This window comes from Pseudophryne corroboree, chromosome 11, assembly GCF_028390025.1.
Source record: "Pseudophryne corroboree isolate aPseCor3 chromosome 11, aPseCor3.hap2, whole genome shotgun sequence".
Taxonomy (NCBI): Eukaryota; Metazoa; Chordata; class Amphibia; order Anura; family Myobatrachidae; genus Pseudophryne; species Pseudophryne corroboree.
Window position 1 is genome coordinate 360961390 of NC_086454.1, and position 16864 is coordinate 360978253.

The following is a 16864-nucleotide window of genomic DNA, read 5'->3' on the forward strand; positions in this document are numbered from 1 at the left end:
CCACCTTCCAAGTGAGATTTTTCAACTCCACCGTTTTAAGTGGTTCAAACAAGTGTGACTTAATGAAACTTAACACCACGTTAAGGTCCCAAGGCGTCACCGGAGGTACAAAAAGAGGCTGAATATGCAGTACTCCCTTCACAAAAGTTTGTACTTCAGTTGAGAGAGGCCAATTCCTTTTGAAAGAAAATGGATAAGGCCGAAATCTGAACCTTAATAGATCCTAATTTTAGGCCGAAATTCACTCCAGTTTGCAGGAAGTGAATGAAACGGTCCAGATGGAATTCTTCCGTAGGAGCATTCCTGGCCTCACACCAAGAAACATATTTTCGCCATATACGGTGATAATGTTTAGATGTCATGTCCTTCCTAGCCTTTATTAGCGTAGGAATGACCTCATCCGGAATACCCTTATCCGCTAGGATCCGGCGTTCAACCGCCATGCCGTCCAATGCAGCCGCGGTAAGTCTTGGAATAGATAGGGCCCCTGTTGCAACAGGTCCTGTCTTAGAGGAAGAGGCCACGGATCTTCTGTGAGCATTTCCTGCAGATCCGGATAGCAGGTCCTTCGTGGCCAATCTGGAACAATGAGGATTGTTCTCACTCCTCTTTTTCTTACTATTCTCAACACCTTGGGTATGAGAGGAAGAGGGGGAAATACACAGACCGACTGGAACACCCACGGTGTCACTAGGGCATCTACAGCTACTGCCTGAGGGTCTCTTGACCTGGTGCAATACCTCTGTAGCTTCTTGTTGAGGCGGGACGCCATCATGTCTATCTGTGGCAGTTCCCACTGACTTGCAATCTGTGCGAAGGCTTCCTAAAGAAGTCCTCTCTTGGATGCAGGTCGTGTTTGCTGAGGAAGTATGCTTCTCAGTTGTCCACTCCCGGAATGAACTGCTGAAAATGCGCTTACATGATTTTCAGCCCAGCGGAGAATCCTGGTGGCTTCTGCCATTTCCACTCTGCTCTTTATGCCGTCTTGGCGGTTTACATAAGCCACTGCTGTGATGTTGTCTGACTGGATCAGAACCGGTAGGTCGCGAAGCAATGTTTCCGCTTGCCGAAGGGCGTTGTATATGGCCCTCAGCTGCAGGATGTTGATTTGAATACAAGTTTTTTGACTTGACCCAAAGACCTTGGAAGTTTCTTCCCTGTGTGACTGCTCCCCCACCTCGGAGGCTCGCGTCCGTGGCTACCAGAATCCAGTCCTGGATGGCGAACCTGCAGAAGGTGAGCACTCTGCAGCCACCATAGGAGAGACACTCTGGCCCTAGGGGACAGGGTGATTAACTGATGCATCTGTAGATGTGATCCGGACCACTTGTCCTGTAGATCCCATTGGAAAGTCCTCGCATGGAACCTGCCGAAGGGAATGGCCCCGTAAGATGCCACCATCTTTCCCAGGACCCGAGTGCAGTGATGCACTGACACCTGTTTTGACTTTAATAGGTTTTTTACCAGAGTCATTAGTTCCTGGGCCTTCTCTATCGGAAGATAAACCCATTTCTGGTCCGTATTCAGAATCATACCCAAGAAGGGCAGACGAGTCATAGGAACCAACTGTGACTTCGGGAAATTGAGAATCCAGCCGTGTTGCTGTGACACCTTCAGCGAAAGTAACACGCTGTACAACAACTGCTCTTTTGATCTCGCCCTTATTAGGAGATCGTCCAAGTATGGGATAATTGTGACACCTTGCTTGCGTAGGAGCTCCATCATTTCCGCCAATTACCCTGAAATTGGTAATGACAATACTGTACCGTAATTCTCAGGTACGCCTGATGGGGTGGATAAATGGGAACATGAAGGTATGCAGCCTTTATGTCTAGATACACCATAAAATCCCCCCCTTCCAGGCTGGCGATGATCGCTCTGAGCGATTCCACCTTGAATTTGAACCTTTTCAAGTATAGGTTCAGAGATTTTAATTTTAAAATAGGTCTGACCGAACCGTCCGGTTTCGGGACTATAGCCAAGGTTGAGTAATATCCCCTTCCTTGTTGAAGGAGGGGAACCTTGAGCACCACCTGTTGGAGATACAATGTGTGAATTGTCTTTAATATTATCTCCCTTTCTGGGGGAGAAGCCGGTAGGGCCGATAAGGAAAACCGGCGAGGAGGCACCTCTTCGAATTCCAGCTTGTAACCCTGAGAAACAATTTCTATTGCCCAGGGATCCACCTGTGAGTGAACTCAGATGTGGCTGAAGAGTCGAAGACGTGCTCCCACTGGGGCGGACTCCCGTAGCGGAGCCCCAGCGTCATGCGGTGGATTTAGTAGAGGTCGGGGAGGACTTCTGTTCCTGGGAACTAGCTGTGCCCTGCGCCCTTACCTCTGGTAAGAAAGGACGCTCCTCGTACTTTCTTGTTTTTCTACGACCGAAAGGACTGCATTTGATAATGTCGTGCTTTCTTAGGCTGTGAGGGAATATAAGGCAAAAGATCAGATTTACCAGCTATAGCTGTGGAGACCAGGTCCGAGAGCCCTTCTCCACACAATTCCTCACCCTTGTAGGGTAAAACCTCCATATGCCTCTTTTAGTCGGCATCACCTGTCCATTGCATGTTCCACAGGACACGTCTAGCAGAAATCGACATAGCGTTGACTCTAGAACCCAGTAGACCAATGTCTCTTTGAGCATGTCTTAGATATAAGACAGCATCTTTTATATATCCTAGGGTCAATAACATGGTATCCTTATCTAGGGTTTCAATCTCCGCTGACAAGGTATCTGTCCACGCTGCTACAGCACTATAAACCCATGCCGACACAATCGCCGGTCTGAGTAGTGTACCAGAATGTGAGTAAATGGACTTCAAAGTACTTTTGAGGGTAGCTGTATCTTGGTATGTCAGCGCTACCTTTTGGGTAAACGCCTTGTCCACCCTAGGGGAGGATTCCCATCGTATCCTGGCCCTAGCAGGGAAAGGATACGCCATGAGAATTCTTTTGGGAACCTGCAGTTTCTTGTCTGGAGATTCCCGCTCTTTTTCACACAATTCATTTGGTTCATGAGAGGGGGGGAAATGTTATCTCAGCTTTCTTCCCCGTAAACATGTGTACCCTCGTGTCAGGGACAGATGGGTCATCAGTGATATGCAAAACATCTTTTATTACAATAATCATATATTGAATACTTTTTTCTGCCAGTTTTGGCTGTAACTTTGCATCATCGTAGTCGACACTGGAGTCAGACTCTGTGTCGGTTATCAGTGTCTATTATTTTGGATAGTGGGCGTTTTGAGACTCTGAATGTCTCTGCGACATAGGGACAGACATGGGTAGATTCCCTGTCTGTTCTCTAATCTTTTGTGCAATAAATTTACCTCAGCACTTAATTCCACATATCCAGTCAGGTGTCGGCGTTGTCGACGGAGACACCACACACACACACATTTGCTCCATCTCCTCCTTAGAAAAGCCTTTTACCTCAGACATGTCGACACACATGTACCGACACACCATACACTCAGGGAATCCTCTTATCTGAAGACAGTTCCCCCACAAGGCCCTTTGGAGAGACAGAGAGAGAGTATGCCAGCACACACCCAGTGCTAATACCCCTGGAAAAAACACACAATGTGTTTACCCAGTAGCGCTGTAATACTATTATTTGCTGCCAATTATGTGCCCCCCCCCCTCTTCTCTGAAACCCCCTTTCACCGTGGATAAGCAGGGGAGAGTCCGGGGAGCTTCCTCTCAGCTGTGCTGTGGAGAAAATGGCGCTGGTGAGTGCTGAGGGAGAAGCCCCGCCCCCTCGGCGGCAGGCTTCTGTCCCGCTTAAATTTTATTAAAACTGGTGGGGGCTATTTATATATACAGTGCCTAGCTGTATATATATCTCTTTTGCCAGAAATGAGGTTTATATTGCTGCCCAGGGCGCCCGCCCTGCACCCTAACAGTGACTGCCTTATGTGAGGTGTATGGGAGCAATGACGCACAGCTGCAGTGCTGTGCATTACCTCAGTGAAGATCATGAAGTCTTCTGCCGCCTCTGAAGTATTCTTTTCTTCTCATACTCACCCGGCTTCTATCTTCCGGCTCTGTGAGGAAGGACGGCGGCGCGGCTCTGGGACGAACTCCAGGGTGAGACCTGTGTTCCGACTCCCTCTGGAGCTAATGGTGTCCAGTAGCCTAAGAAGCAGAGCCTTGAAACTCACAGAAGTGGGTCTGCTTCTCTCCCCTCAGTCCCTCGATGCAGGGAGTCTGTTGCCAGCAGTGCTCCCTGAACATAAAAAAACCTAACAAATCCTTCTCAGGAGAGCTCTCTGAAAAGCACCCAGTCTCCACTGGGCACAGTATGAAACTGAGGTCTGGAGGAGGGGCATAGAGGGAGGAGCCAGTGCACACCCAGGATCTAAAGTCTTTCTTAAAGTGCCCATGTCTAATGCGGAGCCCGTCTATCCCCATGGTCCTTACGGAGTCCCCAGCATCCTCTAGGACGTAAGAGAAATATATATTTTTTTAAATTAATACTCACCATCCCCGCTCCTGATTCCCGAATGCTGCTGCCCTCTGTCTCCGGCCGCCGGCACCGCTCCTCTGATCTATGGGAGAGACGTCATGACGTCTCTCCCATTGCACCACATAGACACTAGAGGTCAATGACCCCTAGTGTCTATGTGCCACTCCCACAATGCCGTGTGGTGCACGATGACGTCATTGCGCACCGCAGAGCAGTGACAGCCAGCACCGGGGGGCACCACCAGTAGTGGATCTTGCCACGGCGGTGCGCGGCCCTCTGGGTGGCCGCGGCGCCCTTCGGAAGGTGGCGCCCCGGGCAAAAATCCTGTGTGCCCGTAGCAAGATCCGCTACTGATTGAAAACCTGCAAGCAAGAAGGGAGCCGCCCTGGAGCGAGGTGAGGAATAAAGCAGAGGACAAGGATCTGCCGGGGAGGGTCTTTAATAATAATAATGTGATTTTTCTGGTGCTTTTAGGCTTTTTTATTTTTTTTTTACAGGCTGTCCTACAAGTGCCAACAAGGGTCTGTTGAATGTTATAGTCCTACAACTGCCAGCATACCTAAACAGATTAGACATGAGATGATTCGCTGGGATCTGTAGTTCACCAGCAAAAAATAAAAATCTCTCCCTACTCCCACAACAAGGAGAATACATTCTTCACGGTCTTATTTCCCCCAGGCTGGGGCTACTGAACAGCATGGCAGCTGCACCGCACACATCAAAGGATACACAAACTTAGAGGCGTATCCACAGGACTGCATTTGCATGAACACGCCCTTTCCGTAATGAGGCTGCACTAGGACCGCCCCTTCCTTCCCGGCGCCCCTTCTTCAGGTATAAGCAGGGGCATTTGCATGAACACGCCCTTTCTATAATGAGGCTGCATTCGGACCCCCCTTCCTTCCCGGCGCCCCTTCTTCAGGTATAAGCAGGTGCATTTGCATGAACACGCCCTTTCTATAACGAGGCTGCATTCGGACCCCCCTTCCTTCCCGGCGCCCCTTCTTCAGGTATAAGCAGGGGCATTTGCATGAACACGCCCTTTCTATAATGAGGCTGCATTCGGACCCCCTTCCTTCCCGGCGCCCCTTCTTCAGGTATAAGCAGGTGCATTTGCATGAACACGCCCTTTCTATAATGAGGCTGCATTCGGACCCCCTTCCTTCCCGGTGCCCCTTCTTCAGGTATAAGCAGGGGCATTTGCATGAACACGCCCTTTCTATAATGAGGCTGCATTCGGACCCCCTTCCTTCCCGGCGCCCCTTCTTCAGGTATAAGCAGGTGCATTTGCATGAACACGCCCTTTCTATAATGAGGCTGCATTCGGACCCCCCTTCCTTCCCGGCGCCCCTTCTTCAGGTATAAGCAGGGGCATTTGCATGAACACGCCCTTTCTATAATGAGGCTGCACTAGGACCGCCCCTTCCTTCCTGGCGCCCCTTCTTCAGGTATAAGCAGGGGCATTTGCATGAACACGCCCTTTCTATAATGAGGCTGCACTAGGACCGCCCCTTCCTTCCCGGCGCCCCTTCTTCAGGTATAAGCAGGGGCATTTGCATGAACACGCCCTTTCTATAATGAGGCTGCATTCGGACCCCCTTCCTTCCCGGCGCCCCTTCTTCAGGTATAAGCAGGTGCATTTGCATGAACACGCCCTTTCTATAATGAGGCTGCATTCGGACCCCCTTCCTTCCCGGCGCCCCTTCTTCAGGTATAAGCAGGTGCATTTGCATGAACACGCCCTTTCTATAATGAGGCTGCATTCGGACCCCCTTCCTTCCCGGCGCCCCTTCTTCAGGTATAAGCAGGTGCATTTGCATGAACACGCCCTTTCTATAATGAGGCTGCATTTGGACCCCCTTCCTTCCCGGCGCCCCTTCTTCAGGTATAAGCAGGGGCATTTGCATGAACACGCCCTTTCTATAATGAGGCTGCATTCGGACCCCCTTCCTTCCCGGCGCCCCTTCTTCAGGTATAAGCAGGGGCATTTGCATGAACACGCCCTTTCTATAATGAGGCTGCATTTGGACCCACTTCCTTCCCGGCGCCCCTTCTTCAGGTATAAGCAGGTGCATTTGCATGAACACGCCCTTTCTATAATGAGGCTGCACTAGGACCGCCCCTTCCTTCCCGGCGCCCCTTCTTCAGGTATAAGCAGGTGCATTTGCATGAACACGCCCTTTCTATAATGAGGCTGCATTTGGACCCCCTTCCTTCCCGGCGCCCCTTCTTCAGGTATAAGCAGGGGCATTTGCATGAACACGCCCTTTCTATAATGAGGCTGCATTTGGACCCCCTTCCTTCCCGGCGCCCCTTCTTCAGGTATAAGCAGGTGCATTTGCATGAACACGCCCTTTCTATAATGAGGCTGCACTAGGACCGCCCCTTCCTTCCCGGCGCCCCTTCTTCAGGTATAAGCAGGTGCATTTGCATGAACACGCCCTTTCTATAATGAGGCTGCATTCGGACCCCCTTCCTTCCCGGCGCCCCTTCTTCAGGTATAAGCAGGTGCATTTGCATGAACACGCCCTTTCTATAATGAGGCTGCATTCGGACCCCCCTTCCTTCCCGGCGCCCCTTCTTCAGGTATAAGCAGGTGCATTTGCATGAACACGCCCTTTCTATAATGAGGCTGCATTCGGACCCCCCTTCCTTCCCGGCGCCCCTTCTTCAGGTATAAGCAGGTGCATTTGCATGAACACGCCCTTTCTATAATGAGGCTGCATTCGGACCCCCCTTCCTTCCCGGCGCCCCTTCTTCAGGTATAAGCAGGTGCATTTGCATGAACACGCCCTTTCTATAATGAGGCTGCATTCGGACCCCCCTTCCTTCCCGGCGCCCCTTCTTCAGGTATAAGCAGGTGCATTTGCATGAACACGCCCTTTCTATAATGAGGCTGCATTCGGACCCCCCTTCCTTCCCGGCGCCCCTTCTTCAGGTATAAGCAGGTGCATTTGCATGAACACGCCCTTTCTATAATGAGGCTGCATTCGGACCCCCTTCCTTCCCGGCGCCCCTTCTTCAGGTATAAGCAGGTGCATTTGCATGAACACGCCCTTTCTATAATGAGGCTGCATTCGGACCCCCCTTCCTTCCCGGCGCCCCTTCTTCAGGTATAAGCAGGTGCATTTGCATGAACACGCCCTTTCTATAATGAGGCTGCATTCGGACCCCCTTCCTTCCCGGCGCCCCTTCTTCAGGTATAAGCAGGTGCATTTGCATGAACACGCCCTTTCTATAATGAGGCTGCATTCGGACCCCCCTTCCTTCCCGGCGCCCCTTCTTCAGGTATAAGCAGGTGCATTTGCATGAACACGCCCTTTCTATAATGAGGCTGCATTCGGACCCCCCTTCCTTCCCGGCGCCCCTTCTTCAGGTATAAGCAGGTGCATTTGCATGAACACGCCCTTTCTATAATGAGGCTGCATTCGGACCCCCTTCCTTCCCGGCGCCCCTTCTTCAGGTATAAGCAGGTGCATTTGCATGAACACGCCCTTTCTATAATGAGGCTGCACTAGGACCGTCCCTTCCTTCCCGGCGCCCCTTCTTCAGGTATAAGCAGGTGCATTTGCATGAACACGCCCTTTCTATAATGAGGCTGCATTCGGACCCCCTTCCTTCCCGGCGCCCCTTCTTCAGGTATAAGCAGGTGCATTTGCATGAACACGCCCTTTCTATAATGAGGCTGCATTCGGACCCCCCTTCCTTCCCGGCGCCCCTTCTTCAGGTATAAGCAGGTGCATTTGCATGAACACGCCCTTTCTATAATGAGGCTGCATTCGGACCCCCCTTCCTTCCCGGCGCCCCTTCTTCAGGTATAAGCAGGTGCATTTGCATGAACACGCCCTTTCTATAATGAGGCTGCATTCGGACCCCCCTTCCTTCCCGGCGCCCCTTCTTCAGGTATAAGCAGGTGCATTTGCATGAACACGCCCTTTCTATAATGAGGCTGCATTCGGACCCCCCTTCCTTCCCGGCGCCCCTTCTTCAGGTATAAGCAGGTGCATTTGCATGAACACGCCCTTTCTATAATGAGGCTGCATTCGGACCCCCCTTCCTTCCCGGCGCCCCTTCTTCAGGTATAAGCAGGTGCATTTGCATGAACACGCCCTTTCTATAATGAGGCTGCATTCGGACCCCCCTTCCTTCCCGGCGCCCCTTCTTCAGGTATAAGCAGGTGCATTTGCATGAACACGCCCTTTCTATAATGAGGCTGCATTCGGACCCCCCTTCCTTCCCGGCGCCCCTTCTTCAGGTATAAGCAGGTGCATTTGCATGAACACGCCCTTTCTATAATGAGGCTGCATTCGGACCCCCCTTCCTTCCCGGCGCCCCTTCTTCAGGTATAAGCAGGTGCATTTGCATGAACACGCCCTTTCTATAATGAGGCTGCATTCGGACCCCCCTTCCTTCCCGGCGCCCCTTCTTCAGGTATAAGCAGGTGCATTTGCATGAACACGCCCTTTCTATAATGAGGCTGCATTCGGACCCCCCTTCCTTCCCGGCGCCCCTTCTTCAGGTATAAGCAGGTGCATTTGCATGAACACGCCCTTTCTATAATGAGGCTGCATTCGGACCCCCCTTCCTTCCCGGCGCCCCTTCTTCAGGTATAAGCAGGTGCATTTGCATGAACACGCCCTTTCTATAATGAGGCTGCATTCGGACCCCCCTTCCTTCCCGGCGCCCCTTCTTCAGGTATAAGCAGGTGCATTTGCATGAACACGCCCTTTCTATAATGAGGCTGCATTCGGACCCCCCTTCCTTCCCGGCGCCCCTTCTTCAGGTATAAGCAGGTGCATTTGCATGAACACGCCCTTTCTATAATGAGGCTGCATTCGGACCCCCCTTCCTTCCCGGCGCCCCTTCTTCAGGTATAAGCAGGTGCATTTGCATGAACACGCCCTTTCTATAATGAGGCTGCATTCGGACCCCCCTTCCTTCCCGGCGCCCCTTCTTCAGGTATAAGCAGGTGCATTTGCATGAACACGCCCTTTCTATAATGAGGCTGCATTCGGACCCCCCTTCCTTCCCGGCGCCCCTTCTTCAGGTATAAGCAGGTGCATTTGCATGAACACGCCCTTTCTATAATGAGGCTGCATTCGGACCCCCCTTCCTTCCCGGCGCCCCTTCTTCAGGTATAAGCAGGTGCATTTGCATGAACACGCCCTTTCTATAATGAGGCTGCATTCGGACCCCCTTCCTTCCCGGCGCCCCTTCTTCAGGTATAAGCAGGTGCATTTGCATGAACACGCCCTTTCTATAATGAGGCTGCATTCGGACCCCCCTTCCTTCCCGGCGCCCCTTCTTCAGGTATAAGCAGGTGCATTTGCATGAACACGCCCTTTCTATAATGAGGCTGCATTCGGACCCCCCTTCCTTCCCGGCGCCCCTTCTTCAGGTATAAGCAGGTGCATTTGCATGAACACGCCCTTTCTATAATGAGGCTGCATTCGGACCCCCCTTCCTTCCCGGCGCCCCTTCTTCAGGTATAAGCAGGTGCATTTGCATGAACACGCCCTTTCTATAATGAGGCTGCATTCGGACCCCCTTCCTTCCCGGCGCCCCTTCTTCAGGTATAAGCAGGTGCATTTGCATGAACACGCCCTTTCTATAATGAGGCTGCACATTCGGACCCCCCTTCCTTCCCGGCGCCCCTTCTTCAGGTATAAGCAGGTGCATTTGCATGAACACGCCCTTTCTATAATGAGGCTGCATTCGGACCCCCCTTCCTTCCCGGCGCCCCTTCTTCAGGTATAAGCAGGTGCATTTGCATGAACACGCCCTTTCTATAATGAGGCTGCATTCGGACCCCCTTCCTTCCCGGCGCCCCTTCTTCAGGTATAAGCAGGTGCATTTGCATGAACACGCCCTTTCTATAATGAGGCTGCATTCGGACCCCCCTTCCTTCCCGGCGCCCCTTCTTCAGGTATAAGCAGGTGCATTTGCATGAACACGCCCTTTCTATAATGAGGCTGCATTCGGACCCCCTTCCTTCCCGGCGCCCCTTCTTCAGGTATAAGCAGGTGCATTTGCATGAACACGCCCTTTCTATAATGAGGCTGCATTCGGACCCCCCTTCCTTCCCGGCGCCCCTTCTTCAGGTATAAGCAGGTGCATTTGCATGAACACGCCCTTTCTATAATGAGGCTGCATTCGGACCCCCCTTCCTTCCCGGCGCCCCTTCTTCAGGTATAAGCAGGTGCATTTGCATGAACACGCCCTTTCTATAATGAGGCTGCATTCGGACCCCCTTCCTTCCCGGCGCCCCTTCTTCAGGTATAAGCAGGTGCATTTGCATGAACACGCCCTTTCTATAATGAGGCTGCACTAGGACCGTCCCTTCCTTCCCGGCGCCCCTTCTTCAGGTATAAGCAGGTGCATTTGCATGAACACGCCCTTTCTATAATGAGGCTGCATTCGGACCCCCCTTCCTTCCCGGCGCCCCTTCTTCAGGTATAAGCAGGTGCATTTGCATGAACACGCCCTTTCTATAATGAGGCTGCATTCGGACCCCCCTTCCTTCCCGGCGCCCCTTCTTCAGGTATAAGCAGGTGCATTTGCATGAACACGCCCTTTCTATAATGAGGCTGCATTCGGACCCCCCTTCCTTCCCGGCGCCCCTTCTTCAGGTATAAGCAGGTGCATTTGCATGAACACGCCCTTTCTATAATGAGGCTGCACTAGGACCGCCCCTTCCTTCCCGGCGCCCCTTCTTCAGGTATAAGCAGGTGCATTTGCATGAACACGCCCTTTCTATAATGAGGCTGCATTCGGACCCCCCTTCCTTCCCGGCGCCCCTTCTTCAGGTATAAGCAGGTGCATTTGCATGAACACGCCCTTTCTATAATGAGGCTGCATTCGGACCCCCTTCCTTCCCGGCGCCCCTTCTTCAGGTATAAGCAGGTGCATTTGCATGAACACGCCCTTTCTATAATGAGGCTGCATTCGGACCCCCTTCCTTCCCGGCGCCCCTTCTTCAGGTATAAGCAGGTGCATTTGCATGAACACGCCCTTTCTATAATGAGGCTGCACTAGGACCGTCCCTTCCTTCCCGGCGCCCCTTCTTCAGGTATAAGCAGGTGCATTTGCATGAACACGCCCTTTCTATAATGAGGCTGCATTCGGACCCCCCTTCCTTCCCGGCGCCCCTTCTTCAGGTATAAGCAGGTGCATTTGCATGAACACGCCCTTTCTATAATGAGGCTGCATTCGGACCCCCCTTCCTTCCCGGCGCCCCTTCTTCAGGTATAAGCAGGTGCATTTGCATGAACACGCCCTTTCTATAATGAGGCTGCATTCGGACCCCCCTTCCTTCCCGGCGCCCCTTCTTCAGGTATAAGCAGGTGCATTTGCATGAACACGCCCTTTCTATAATGAGGCTGCATTCGGACCCCCCTTCCTTCCCGGCGCCCCTTCTTCAGGTATAAGCAGGTGCATTTGCATGAACACGCCCTTTCTATAATGAGGCTGCATTCGGACCCCCCTTCCTTCCCGGCGCCCCTTCTTCAGGTATAAGCAGGTGCATTTGCATGAACACGCCCTTTCTATAATGAGGCTGCATTCGGACCCCCTTCCTTCCCGGCGCCCCTTCTTCAGGTATAAGCAGGTGCATTTGCATGAACACGCCCTTTCTATAATGAGGCTGCATTCGGACCCCCCTTCCTTCCCGGCGCCCCTTCTTCAGGTATAAGCAGGTGCATTTGCATGAACACGCCCTTTCTATAATGAGGCTGCATTCGGACCCCCTTCCTTCCCGGCGCCCCTTCTTCAGGTATAAGCAGGTGCATTTGCATGAACACGCCCTTTCTATAATGAGGCTGCATTCGGACCCCCCTTCCTTCCCGGCGCCCCTTCTTCAGGTATAAGCAGGTGCATTTGCATGAACACGCCCTTTCTATAATGAGGCTGCATTCGGACCCCCCTTCCTTCCCGGCGCCCCTTCTTCAGGTATAAGCAGGTGCATTTGCATGAACACGCCCTTTCTATAATGAGGCTGCATTCGGACCCCCTTCCTTCCCGGCGCCCCTTCTTCAGGTATAAGCAGGTGCATTTGCATGAACACGCCCTTTCTATAATGAGGCTGCACTAGGACCGTCCCTTCCTTCCCGGCGCCCCTTCTTCAGGTATAAGCAGGTGCATTTGCATGAACACGCCCTTTCTATAATGAGGCTGCATTCGGACCCCCCTTCCTTCCCGGCGCCCCTTCTTCAGGTATAAGCAGGTGCATTTGCATGAACACGCCCTTTCTATAATGAGGCTGCATTCGGACCCCCCTTCCTTCCCGGCGCCCCTTCTTCAGGTATAAGCAGGTGCATTTGCATGAACACGCCCTTTCTATAATGAGGCTGCATTCGGACCCCCCTTCCTTCCCGGCGCCCCTTCTTCAGGTATAAGCAGGTGCATTTGCATGAACACGCCCTTTCTATAATGAGGCTGCACTAGGACCGCCCCTTCCTTCCCGGCGCCCCTTCTTCAGGTATAAGCAGGTGCATTTGCTTTTTCCACATACACAGCGTGCAAGAACTTTCAGCACCTAGTCAACGTAGGGGGTTATTTAGGTTGGATTTCTGATTCTGCTAAAAAAAATATGGAACCCGCAATCCTGTTTTTCACATCGCAGGGCAAGGTCGCCCAGCATGCTGACCGTGCCGTCCAGCGACTGTAACCGCAATTTGATTGCGGTCGCAGCAACTGTGGACAACCCCCTGCCTCTGCAGCCCGTCATGTGACGTCACGCAGCTGACCCGTAAATGGCGCCGCGCCGCCCTCATTTTCCCTGCGCCACCCCTGCAAAGGTCCGTCGCCGACCCTACGCAATCAGGTAGAGGCAACTGCAGCCAGTGCGATGCAACTGCATTGGCTGGGCATGACGGGACCTGCGTGTATGCAGTGGCGCCAACAAAGGGGAAACTGCGATCGCATCGTAAGGTAACCCCCTGTGGAACCTATTCACTTTGGATCGTTAAACTTGCTAAAAAGCAGTCGCTGCGATCACATAGTCGCCGCCCAGAAATAGAGAAAAAACGCCCATTGCAGAAGTTGCGAATGCATCGCAATACGATCACATAACCATACGCAAATACCGGAACATCTAAGAGTTTTGGTCGTCCACAATTCAGCATACACAAGTGGTTATCGCTCACGTCAGAGACCCACCAGAAAAATGTCTGGTCACGCCGGCGTTTTACAAACACACCCACAAAACGCCATGTTTCCTCCCATGAACACTGGCTTCCTGTCAATCAAATTGTGATTATGTGGATGCACAATGCGTTTGCAGAGATAATCGCTAATCATGGCTTCACGTGCGCAGTCGTTCGATAATTGGCGGATTGCGTTTTATCAAATTTTGTGATTAGTCCACAGTCTGAGCCTAATTGTGTCTATCCCAAGCAACGGAGACCGGATTGTGACGTTCATTTACCAAAGGATTCAGCCCATGGGCCTAATTCAGACCTGATCGTAGCCGTGCAAAGCTACGATCACCTGACATGCGGGCGGACGCTTAGCACAGGGCTAGTCTACCCCGCATGTCTGGCCCTCCCCCCACCGCACAGGTACAAAAGCATCGCACGGCGGCGATGCTTTTGTACCTGAAGAGCAGCTCTCTACCAGCGCAGCTCCTGTGCGCTGGCAGGGAACTACCCGTCACACTCCATTCCACCCCCCCCCGCACGATCCGGCCACGCCTGCGCTGCCCGGACCGCGGCCCCAAAACGGCGGCTCAACGCCACTGGCCCGCCCAGCGACCGCCTCTGCCTGTCAATCAGGCAGAGGCGATCGCTGGGCTGAGATGCCGATTGCATCTCTGGCATGCGCCGGTGCACTGCGGCGCCTGCGCAGTTCAGACCTGATTGCACAGCAGCGATCAGGTCTGACTTAGGCCCTATGGGGGTCATTCCGAGTTGATCGCTCGCTAGCAGTTTTTAGCAGCCGTGCAAACGCTATGCCGCCTCCCACTGGGAGTGTATTTTAGCTTAGCAGAAGTGCGAACGAAAGGATCACAGAGCGGCTACAAAAATTTTTGGTGTAGTTTCAGAGTAGCTCAAAACCTACTCAGCGCTTGCGATCACTTCAGACTGTTCTGTTCCGGAATTTACGTCACACACACGTCCAGCGTTCTCCCAGCCGCGCCTGCGTTTTTCCTGGCACGCCTGCGTTTTTCCGAGCACTCCCTGAAAACGGTCAGTTACCACCCAGAAACTCCCACTTCATGTCAATCACTCTGCGGCCAGCAGTGCGACTGAAAAGCATCGTTAGACCCTGTGTGAAACGACATTGTTCGTTGTGCCCATACGTCACGCTGCCGTTTTTAGCCTGATCGCTGCGTTGCGAACAAATGCAGCTAGCGATCAACTCGGAATAACCACCTATATACGTCTGTTTCTTTGTAACCCTGATTTCTTTTACAGCTTGCACTAGAATTGTCAGAGCTCATTTTTGTATAGTTTGCTATGCACTAGCGCACAGCTGCACATTATGAATGATCCCAGTCCCTCATGGAACGGGATAAAGCATCTCATGCTGTAATAGGAGCTATAGAATTGGGCAATATTAAGAAAAATGTGAAGACAAACCAGGTTCCGCTACACACTATAAGATCTGGCCAATCTTTCTTGTTGAAACGGAAATCTGGTAAAGGATGACAATTGACCATTTGCTCCCAAACACTGGAAAACAGACAAAAATGGACATTCAAACTGGTTATATCCATTTGATTCAAACAATTTATCCGAACGACCATTTTTGCCCATTTTGCAGCCTTTGGGAGGTTGATTGTCATTTGCTCCCAGACATTACCAGATTTTCGTTGCAACCAGAAAGATTGGCCAGATCTTATAGTGTGTATCCAGATTTACCCTGTATGTAGCATTCCCCGGGGGCCTCTGATGGCTGCAACGGTCCCAGTGCCTAGTGATGACGTCCCTCCCAAACAGCCGGAGCAGTAAGAGCAGTGGTCAGCGTGGGGCACTGCTGCAGCGGCTGAGGATCAGGTGATGACACGCACACACCCATTTGCAGTGGCGTTCTTCCTGTTGAGTTAGTTGTTTCGCTGTCATATTGCTTTGAACCGTCATTCAGGAATGGTTGTATGATACGGTGCTGAGCGGCAGAGAAACAGATACGCAATAAATAGACATGACTGGGTCGTGCTCCACGAACAATGGTATAGTCAACAATACGGAGGGGACAGCGCTAAGATGAACCCGACATGCCGACATGGTACTTATGCGATTTACATCATTGTAACCGTCGGCTTTAGAACTTGAAACATGATAATCCATAATACATAGCCAGCCCCTAACCATCCGTCATGGTGGGTATCTATAACAAAAGCCATTTCATGTCGGACGCACCTTATGGGGTCTATTTTGCACAACAAAAAAAATCCATAAAAGAGTAATTATTTTTGCCTCCACCAACGCCGGCTGTAAGTTTGTAGTAACCATCAACTACTCTTCGTAAAATAATATAAATCTGGAACTTATCCGACTGGAGTCCGTCCCCTTATTCTAAGTCGGGGGTTTTCAAAACTGCAACACCCCCCGTAGTCACTGGCTCACCAGGAATTTGGCGTCTGACGAGCACCCAGGACTTTGCTGCATACAATGGCCCTCATTCCGAGTTGATCGCTCGGTAATTTTCTTCGCATCGCAGTGAAATTCCGCTTAGTACGCATGCGCAATATTCGCACTGCGCCAAGTAATTTTACAATGAAGATAGTATTTTTACTCACGGCTTTTTCTTCGCTCTGGCGAACGTAGTGTGATTGACAGGAAATGGGTGTTACTGGGCGGAAACACAGCGTTTTCGGGGCGTGTGGATAAAAACGCTACCGTTTCCGGAAAAAACGCAGGAGTGGCCGGAGAAACGGGGGAGTGTCTGGGCGAACGCTGGGTGTGTTTATGACGTCAAACCAGGAACGACAAGCACTGAACTGAACGCAGATGCCGAGTAAGTCTGAAGCTACTCTGAAACTGCTAACTAGTTTGTAATCGCAATATTGCGAATACATCGGTCGCAATTTTAAGAAGCTAAGATACACTCCCAGTAGGCGTAGGCTTAGCATGAGCAACTCTGCTAAATTCGCCTTGCGAGCGATCAACTCGGAATGAGGGCCAATAATCCTACAGAACAGAAGGTGCTCGTCCCTTACACAGCTCCTGCCCTGTCCGTTTCCAGTGATTCTGTAATCTCCGTCACCCCCTACCAGGTAACAGCGAGTGCACATTGCAGGTCTGACTTATATAATAGATTCTTCTATGGGGGTCATTCTGAGTTGATTGCTCGCTAGCTACTTTTTGCAGCGCTGCGATCAGATAGTCGCCGCCCACAGGGAGTGTATTTTCGCTTTGCAAGTGTGCGAACGCATGTGCAGCCGAGCTCTGCAAAA